General features: G+C 43.0%; 1 protein-coding gene across 1 annotated transcript in view; it reads right to left on the reverse strand.

Annotated features, from left to right (window-relative positions):
• The window catches only part of NXPH1 (neurexophilin 1), a 346,039-nt gene that overhangs the window by 24,538 nt on the left and 310,463 nt on the right, over positions 1 to 11,038 (reverse strand). The gene's annotated exons all lie outside the window — the stretch shown is intronic.

The raw sequence follows: 11,038 nt of genomic DNA on the forward strand, positions 1-11,038 counted from the left end.
ACCTGACGCATGTGGGGATCGAACTTGCAACCTTCAGGTCGTAGGCGAGAGCTTACACTCTGCGCCACACGAGGCTCATGGACCAGTGGACCCAACTCATGCCATGAGAATGCAACCAACACCAGTGTGAAACCACTAAGCCTGCACAGTGCCTTGTGGACAACTAGGGTCTGTACCACATATGAACCCTACCATTAGCCAGAAACAATTGCTACCGTCACTAATTGGACCATGCAACAATCCTCCATGGTCCAGTTAGCAACCGCACAAGGCCAGGTGAGGCTCTATTGATGATCCCTGAAAGCTGCATCGGAGGATTGCTACCTTACTGAAGTGATGGCAGATGTTTTTGCCTTACATCGCCGTGAGAACATACGTTGGCGAGTGCGATATTGGGCCGAGTTTCTTGGCCCAGTGTCGCGCTTGCACATGTGTAGGTATCCTAACAGACACTCTGGTGGGTCTTCTGCTCCCATATCCCATGGAAGCTGAAGGACACTGCAGAATATGTTGCTCCAGCATTGGAAGTAGGTGTGATTTGTGCCGGAGTCATTTGTCTGTTCACATGAAGAGTTCTAGCCAAAAGCCACTGGTCCCAACCATTAAGTATCTGCGTGGCCACTGTGCTGCCCACAGTAGGTGGTAATGCCGCCTTTGACATATTTCCGGTACAGACGTGACACTGGATCAAGAAATGTTAAATGGCCACAGAACTTCAGAAATGGATTGTCCCATCCGTCTGGCACCCACTATCTGGCGATAGTTCACGCTGCCTTGCCATGACATGCTGGTCAGTGTTCTTCCCCACTCCCAAGAGAACAACTTATACAGGTGTGGGCATTCATTCCCAATATGTCATTTTACATACTGCTATTCCATGACTTTTGTCACTTCAGTGTATGTAGACTATCCTACTGTGAATGATAAGAATATTAGATGTTACCAATGAGATCAGCAACTACCAGTTGCTATTATACAAGTCTGGGAACTTCGCTGTGGTAATTAATATTCCGAATTATATAGTACACATCTCAGCTACCTTTCATCAAAGAAAGTGGGAGCATCACTTCAATCGCAGATTGAATAACGTGAATGCCTCTTCAACATGTGGTTTTCTAACGGCTGAATAATCTATTACAGTGACAACTACATGCCCCCATAACGGTGTCAGCAGCTTCCCCCTACATGCCGTACCAAATAGAAGTACAGTGCCAGCTACAATAGCCCTATAACAGTCGTCAAGAATCAGCTGCAATACCCCTCCATACAGTGACATCCATGATGCTCACCATAATTGTGGCCAGAAGCTTCCAGAATTAGCCACAGTGTCTCCCTTACATGACTAGCCTCCATGCCCCCGAAATACACTATCCTACCAAATGTAATTTGACAGATGAGCAGGAATCAGAAGTAGTATTTATTTCCATATGTCACTAGATAGTTGGGCCTCCTTCGGCCCTAATGACATCGGATAATCCGTGGCATACTTTATACTAACGTCTGATACTCTTCAGCTGGTATTACCCTCCATTCATCCTGCAAACATTTGGCAAGTTCTCTCAAAGAAGACAAGATGACACATCTAGAGTGGTGCAAGGAGAATTGTCATTGGACAGTTGAGCAATGGAAGAACGTTTTATGGAGTGACGAATTACACTACTTCATCTTCAAATCAGATGGATGTCCCTGCCTTTAGCCTGAATGTGCTGTGCCAATAGTTAGGTGCAGCAGAGGTTCCATCGTGGTCTCGGGATGTTTTACATGTCATGGTCTCAGCCCGTTAATTGTAGTGACAAGAACCATGAACACCTTGATACTCTATCTAGACAATAATGTGCTGCCAACAATGTGCCAATACTCTAGGAATGGTCAGCAATATTTCCAACAAGACCCGACCTGAACATCTTTGGGAAGAACTGGAAGGTTGAGTCACGAAATATGAACAGCATCCACCTTCTTTGAGAGAACTCACTAAACATTTGCAGGATGATTGGAGGGAAATACCAGCTTAAGTGTATCAGATGTTAGTAGAAAGTATGTCACAGAGAGTATCCAATGTCATTAGGGTCAAAGAAGCCCCACTAAGTATTAACATATGGAAATAAATACTACTCTTGGTAGGATAGCGTATAATCAGCCATGGTGAGTACTCAGAGAGTTAATGCCACCAAAAAGGCATGGCCTTAATATTTTCAACCTCAGTTTGCCCCAAAATACAGCAGCCATGAAGAGTTCCATAAACCCATGATTGTAGCAACTCATCAATAGGAGTCATCGGCTCTATGTAGAATGGGGGGCTTATTATGGTCTCATTAGTTCTGTGCACAGACATCTATAGTATACGGCTACTGAGCTCAACGCGGAGTAACGTGATCGGCAAATGGGAGGTAATGCCTTTACAGGATGTGCCGCATTGTTGCTTTCATGTACCAAGGGGACAGAGCAGACATCGTAGCCAACTTTTGAAACTTTGTTCTATTGGTTAAGTTACTTCAGTCTTTCCCATACCAAACATTTACACAGCTTTTTTGGTGAGCGGACAACCCCTTTAATTTCCACTTAAAGCGACCCTCCAGTTTCTGTGTCGGGGCAGGGTGTTATTATATTACCTGCAGTTCTTTTTTGCCACCCATCCAATCCGTTGGTTTCGGGCCCTATCTATCTAACGGCAGTTTTCTATCAGCCCAGGGGCTCAGAGGGATCTATGGGGGCTGCGTAATAACATACATATTTACTGCATATTTTAAACCCCCGTAGCCTATAATGGCCGTATTACATATTCAAATAGGACATGCTGCTTTTTTTTTACGCTCGTAATATGCGCACGTAAAAAATGCAGGTCGAAATGGTAAATCAGTGGGCCTTTAGCACTGTGTATCACGTGTGCAAAAAATATGCAGGCTACGTACGCTCATGTAAGTGCAACTCTTTTAAGAGTTGTCCAACATTAGACAAATATGGCTGATTTCTTTCCCCAACAGCACCACACCTGTTCACAGGTTGTACTTGGTATTACAGCTCATCCCCATTCACTTCAATGGAGCCGAGCTGCAATGCCAGATACAACCCTTGACAGGAGCAGCGCTGATTTTGTACTTTGGATTAATGGGAAAGCTGGTTTACCTGCAGTCCTAGGTAGGACTATTACTTGCTCCATTTAATATCCCCAGGTGCTATCCCACTCAGCTCTGCTACATCTACTTATCTATCTTTATATCTCTCGTGAAGGAAGACCGGAATTTCTCTTGCATTGTCTCCAGCCTCTCAGTGCTTCTCACGCTCCGTCGCAGCGATGCCAAGAGAAGCCTCTTTAGTGCACATCTCATTTGTGTATTCATTGGTGAACGGCTAATGTAACATTTAGATTACACAACGGTTCTGATTACATTTGCATGCGTTATAGATGCATCTGGTGGAAGCGGGTCCAAGCGGGGCATGCGGCAGTCTCGCTGGCTGAATCTGCATAGTGAGACAGTGGGGAAGCTGTGCTGAACACATCAGCCTCTGCAATTTACCATCACAGTGCGGCCTTTGTAATCTCATCCTGGAAGTAAATTCAGTAATGATTTAATGATTAAGCAAAGTGAAAGTCGTCATTAATATCGATCTCATAGGAATTCGCTCACAATATGAAACGTTGCCGGATCAGCTCCATTTCACAGGGACACTTAAAAACATAATGAAATATGGAACAGAACAAGCTGTACCGTCCAAAGCATTATATAAGATGCAGCACATAACTACACTTGGCATATATACGCACCGCAGTGGGAAATTATCTATTTCATATCTGTCTATCCCATATATATTTATCTAAATCTATTTCATATGTATCCCAAATCTATTTATCTATCTCATATCTATCTATCTATCTATCTATCTATCTATCTATCTATCTATCTATCTATCTATCTATCTATCTATCTATCTCCTATCTATCTATCTATCTATCTATCTAATATCTATCTATCTATCTATCTATCTAATATCTATCTATCTATCTATCTATCTATCTATCTATCTATCTCATATCTATCTATCTATCTCATATCTATCTATCTATCTATCTATCTATCTATCTCATATCTATCTATCTCATATCTATCTATCTCATATCTATCTCATATCTATCTATCTATCTATCTATCTATCTATCTATCTATCTAATATCTATCTATCTAAATCTATCTCATATCTATTTATCTATCGTTTATCTATTTATCTATCTCATATCTATCTGTCTAATATCTTTATGTAATATCTCTATTTATCTAAGTATATTTCATATCTATTTATCTATTGTATATCTAGCTTTCTATCTATCTTATATCTATCTAGCTAGCTAGCTATTGTCTATCTATCTTATATCTATCTAGCTATCTATCTATTGTCTATCTATCTAGCTCTCTATCTATTGTCTATCTATCTATCTATCTCCTATCTATCTATCTATCTATCTATCTCATATCTATCTATCTATCTATCTATCTATCTCTCTATCTCATATCTATATATCTCATATCCATCTATCTATCTATCTATCTATCTATCTATCTATCTATCTATCTATCTATCTATCTATCTATCTATCTCATATCTATCTATCTATCTATCTATCTATCTATCTATCTATCTATCTATCTATCTCTCTATCTCATATCTATATATCTCATATCCATCTATCTATCTATCTATCTATCTATCTATCTATCGGCTGGTTTAGACACAACGATTCTCGCACAGAAATTGCTCAAAGCCCTTTTTAAAGTGAAAATCGTTGTGTCTAACTGCACTGACATCGTATCTAATATCTCTCTATCTAATATCTATTTATCTAAATCTATCTCATATCTATTTATCGTATATCTATTTATCTATCTCATATCTATCATATATCTATCTATCTCTCGTATCTATCTATCTATCTCTATCTCATATCTATCTCATATCTATCTATCTCTCTATCTCATATCTATCAATCTATCTATCTCATATCTATCTATCTATTTATCTCGTATCTATCTATCTATCTATCTCCTATCTATCTCATATCTATCTATCTCATATCTATCTATCTCCTATCTATCTATCTATCTATCTATCTATCTCATATCTTTCTATCTAATATCTATCTATCTCATATCCATCTATTTATCTCTCACATATCTATCTATCTATCTATCTTTATAAAATTCAAAGAAGATTTTTTGGCAGGAGTAAATACACAATGATATTCCCAAAGCAACTGGAAAAGAGAGATTGAGGGATATGAACAAACCCAGGGCAGGGGCAATAGCTCTACCATATGTATCTAACCATTGATCGCATGTCTAATTTTATCTACAGGGTGGTCAAAACGTACAGAGACACCTGAATAAATGGAAAACTGTGGTTGGGAGTGCCATCCTGTGTGTGGCGTAGTGCTAAAGGGAAGGAGGCAAATTCCAGAGGTTGATGGTGTCCAACATGGCGGCTCTCTTGAAAGTCACCATGGGGGAGATGTTCCTCCTTTCACCGTTTGGCATCCTGCAATGCGATTGCATGGTACCAGAAGGTTCCCATGGCAGCCAATTACATATTCAAGTCCTCTTGAGGGACTTACAGAGAATGTCAAAAAAGTTCGATAAAGTTTAATAAAAAAAAACAAAACTCCTGTTTTCAAAAATAAGCACTCCCCCCCCCCCCCCCCACAAAGACCCTATTTAAATGGTTAAAATCCTATTTTTTAAAAGCAAAACATAATAGGTATTACCGTGTTCACAATGACCCAAACGATCACACATGGTGACACTGCAAGCAGTATTTAAAAAAGTAATTTCAGAATACCAGGCTGGTCATAGAACTGCTGCAGGCTACATTTCACTGCTTGGTGACCATTTGCAGCCCTTCGTGGACTTCATGTACCCCTACTGGATTTCGGTCTTAGGTCACAAGTGACTTTTCCACCAGAGACATCAATGAAAGTGCGACTGTGACCTGAGTTTTCTGTGTTTTAAGCCTTTCCAATCCACTGTCTGACATCTGAAGACATTCTGATTGAAGGCTGTACAGCTCCGATGTCGGAAGACGTCCGGCAGGGTATTCTTACTGCATATTACTGGCCGCTCTATTGTCGGAGGCCTCTCCAGCATGTCCCATACGATAGTACTGGCTCTAGCCAGCAGATGGCGCCATTGCATAATGGCAGAAAGCGGAAGCCCCCTAGGAAACCCTGAATTCAAAATTAGATTGCAGAGGATTAAAAGAAAAATTATAGCTCTGAAACAGCAAGTTGCAGACAAGTCGCACAAACTATTTTGTTGTGCTACTTTTCTGAGACTTGATGTTGCGCAACACATATTGCCATGATATCCCTGGCCTTAGGGCCCTTTTACACGGAACAACTATCTTTCAAGAAATCATTGGATCGTGCGAATTTGAACGATAATCATTCAGTGTAAATACGGCCAACGACTGGATGACGAACGATGGACCATTACTGCAGATTGGTCAATTTGAGAGACACCTAGCTGCTGTTAAAACAATTCACAAAGCCCCACTGACGTGTGTCGTCATTAGAGATGAGCGAGCATACTCGCTAAGGACAATTACTCAAGCGAGCATTGTCCTTAGCGAGTACCTGCCCGCTCAGAAGAAAAGATTCGGGGGGGGGGGGGGCGGGGAGCGGCGGGGAAAGCAGGGGGGAACGGAGGGGAGATCTCTCTCTCCCTCTCTCACCCCTGCTCACTCCCGCAACTCACCGCTCACCCGCGTTAGCACCCAAATCTTTTCTTCCGAGCGGGCAGGTACTCGCCTAGGACAATACTCGCTCGAGTAATTGTCCTTAGCGAGTATGCTCGCTCATCTCTAGTCGTCATATATTATGGCATCGTCGGGGGTTATGGGCTTTAGGGATGTGCTCCACCCAAACAATCCCCACATCTTTTTGTGACTTCATCATTCAATGTCAGAACATGAACACCAGTGACATCATCATATGCCGATTGATAGATTACAAAGCCAATCAGATCTCACCACTCACAGGAGCCCAATAGGGATTTAATCCGGAGTATACTATCTACATGTCTACAAGCTGCCGGCTGAGTGTGATGACAGAACGGCCTCAGTAATGGTCCGTGAAGTATATCTAATAATCAGACAATGTAATTGGGACAGATAGACGCAAAAGCTGTTTTTAACTTACCCTTCACATTAATTGTAACCAACAATAATAAAAGTTAAGTTTTAATAGTTACAGGGAATGTAGGAGGGCCAGTAGGCCTAATGGACGATATACGAAAAGTACATGTGTACATGTTGGCACCAGGCTCTTTTGGAGTCAATTGAAACCTGTATCTATATTTTCGTGCACTTCTGCGGGTGACAGCGCGGGATCAGGAGGGCTGGTGAGGATAAAAAGGTAATCCCCGTCACCTCTGCCTGTGCACTATAACTTAGTTTATGGTGCAGGTTCCCTTTAAAGGGGTTTTCCAGGCAGTAGTAGCTGTCAGTGGCAGGCTACACCGGGATTGGAGTGGAAGCTGCTGCTCTGACCCCTGTGTAGTGGCTGGTGCTCAAACTTTGCAGTCGCAGCTGTCATTGAAATCAATGGGACCCCAGCCTGCAATTATCACACTACACAGGGGTCAGAGCAGCGGCTTCCACTCCACCCCGATGTAGCCCGCCACTGACAGCCGTTCCTGCATGGAAAACCCCTTTAACCCCTTAAGGACCAGGTTGTTTTGTACCTTAAGGACCAGACACTTTTTAGGGATTTTACCCATGTGGCGGTTTTACTGCTCCATTTTTTTTCCTTTAGCTACCAAAATAATTTTTGCTGCGTTTTTTTTCCCGTGACATATAGGACTATTTTTTTAATATCTTTTTCACTGACTTTTTTTTTTCGTTTTTTAGTTTTATTGGGGGTAAAATGCTAAAAAAAATGATTTTTTTAAACATTTATAGTATTTTTTTTAAATTATTTTTATATTTACACTAAAATAAAGTATGGAAATGGGTTCCTCTATTTATTTTAGACGTTTTGATATATAGTATGTATGGTTTTGGTTTACAGGGCGCATACGGCGACGGTTTTTGTTGACGTCTGCTTTGTGTTATTTTCTTTCTTATGTATGTATTATTGTTTTATTCTGTTATTTTGTTTTACTTATGTATGTAATTATGTTTTTTTTACTATCTATGTCCCCCATGACGTCATATAAGACCTCTGGGGGACATTCACTTTTTTTTTTTTTCTTTATTTGACACTTTCACACTGTAGCTGGGGCGTCCATAGGAGCCCTAATTATAGGGGAAAGCAACCCCTGTGGTGACATTAGTCACTTGCAGAGCTGCCAGGGTCTAAGTCTGACCCTGCAGCTCTGCATAGCAGGGAATCCCGGGAGCTCACATGACCCCCCCCCCCCCACCCGCCTCACTAACAGCTGATAACCCGTTCCTGCCTCTGACTGAACCCGTTCCTGCCTCTCTCTGACTGATTGCAGAGGCAGGAGGCTTAGAGCACCGCCATGTTTTTACTATCGGTGGTCCTCTAAGCCCAGGACCAGCCGCCGTATATATACAGTGGCTGGTCCTAAATGGGTTAAGTACCAATCTCCCATTTATCTCTTCCTTACCTGCCAGAGTGTTCAATCAGCTACTTTTAAGGCTGACGGAAAATGTCACGTTCTTTCCATCTGCACTCCGCAGCTGTTTTATGACAACTGGTAGTGGCGCAGTAGCTTTACCTGCAGTACTATGTAACTTTTTGTACTTGTAAACTAAGCACAGTATTGTAATGCGGCCATACTAAATAGCAAATTCATCTCTGCTACATCTGTAGGCTTATTGTTGACAAAGTTATTTGCTTTTACTTTTTGGATGCATAATTCACTATGGGAAAATAATATCCCCACAACAGATGCTAGAGGCAATGTATCTCTCTGGTAGAAGGGACCTGAGCTGCCGCCGCTGCACCTTCACTTCCGAGCACTGCTTTATATGCACTATGAAGAACGGCGCACGTCGACCCAGATAAAATATCATACTGCGAGCTGGCTGAACATATGGTCTCTCTGGTGTCCGTGGAACTGGATCAGTAAAATAATACCGCACTTCATATTCCTGTAAGGACGAGGCGTTATGTCATATTCATAAAACTGCTACAAATTCTCTTGATTTTATAACACTAAATACAATGTATCTATACTGTCCACATCAACCAATCAGAGCTCAGTTTTCATTTTTTTAACCCCTTCCCACAATCTGATGTAAAGATGCCATTTAAGGCCCCCTGTCCACGGCCATTGCGAAATATTGCCGCGGGGGAGCAGGGGGGAGAGCTGTTAGTTCTCTGCAGTGAGCCTATCTGACAGATAGGCTCATTGCGGAGAACCGTGGCATGCCGCGATTTAGATCCCTCGAGCGGAGAATCGCTATTATTCTCCGCTCATGGACGCCGCGGCTGCCGGATTAACGCAACGAACAATCGCCCGTGGACAGGAGGCCTAACCTTTAGAGTACAACAATCAATGTTCATTGTGTTGCTGACCAAAATAGTTCTCCAATTTTTAACCTGGACCTGTCACCAGGTTCTCGCTCCTCGAAGCATGGGCAGCATGAATCGGGGTCAGATATGCCCATCCGGCCCATGTATGTATGTTTTATTCTGAAATTCTGCTGCATTGCACACAAAAACATACTTAGAAGTTTGATTTGAAGTTCTCGGAGCTCTTGAGTCAAAACAGGTCGGCCGTGCCAGGCTCTGCCCGCCTGTGTCATCAAGACTGGCTGCCCTCTCAGTATACACAGGTAGGGAGAGGAGCTGTTACTCTTTATGCTGCGGGCGGAGAGAGCCCGATGTGGTCCACCTCTTTAACTCAAGAGCTCCAAGTCAAACTTGGCAGTGCTCTAGGTGCTCCGAGTGGCAGTAGAGAAAATCAAAGCTGCCCGTGGACTTCACTTCAAATTCATGCTTAAAACTTCTCCTCAGCACTGCATCCAGCACTTACTCACTTTCTATGTTAGAACCGACAGAGGAATAAGTCTCCAAGCAGCTTTCTTCTGCCCGCCCCACCACCTGCTCCAGCGACTCTCTCCCCTCTCACCTCTTCCGGTCCCTTTTCACAGGTCTCTCACTCACCTCACCACAATTTGCAACTTCTCCCTAACCTCTGGCAACTTTCCCTCCTCATTTTAAACACTCCATCATATCCCCTCTGCTTAAAAAAACAACCCTTCACCCGACCGATGTCGCCAACTACTGACCCATCTCAAACCTCCCGTTCATCTCCAAATTACTAGAACGCCTGGTCTACTCCCACCTCACACGCGTTCTCTCTGATAACTCCCTCCTCAACCCCCTCCAGTCTGGTTTCCACTTTCTACACTCGACTGAAACCGCCCTCACAAAAGTATCAAATGACGTGATGACGGCAAATTCGAGAGGTGACTACTCCCTACTAATCCTCCTTGACCTCTCTGCTGCACTTGATACTGTCGACCATGACCTCCTTCTCACTGTGCTCCACTCTATTGGTCTAAAGGACACTGCTCTCTCCTGGTTCTCATCCTACCTCTCTGACCGCTCCTTTAGTGTCTCCTTTGCTGGCTCTATCTCCTCTTCACTTCCTCTCGCTGTCAGGGTTCCACAGGGCTCGGTCCTTGGTCCCCTTCTCTTCTCTATCTACACATCCCCAATTGGACAAACCATCCACAAATTTGGCCTCCCTCCACCAATGGTTTAGATCCCTGAACCATTCCTCTAAAATATCACCGACTGTCTGTTTGCTGTCTCTAATACTTTGTCCTCCCATTTTCTCAAACTTAACCACTCTAAAACAGACCTTGTCTTTCCGCCTTTCAACCAACCTCCCCTCAATATCTCCATTCCAGTGTATGGCACCACCATAACCCCCAGACAGCACACCCGCTGTCTTGGGGTCACACTGGACTCTGACCTCTCCTTTATCCCCCACATCCAATCTCTAGCCCAAACATGCCACATGCACCTCAGAAATACCGCTAAAATCTGTCCGTTCCTCACCACGGACACGCTAAA

This window comes from Eleutherodactylus coqui, chromosome 12 (genome assembly GCF_035609145.1).
Source record: "Eleutherodactylus coqui strain aEleCoq1 chromosome 12, aEleCoq1.hap1, whole genome shotgun sequence".
NCBI classification, from domain to species: Eukaryota; Metazoa; Chordata; class Amphibia; order Anura; family Eleutherodactylidae; genus Eleutherodactylus; species Eleutherodactylus coqui.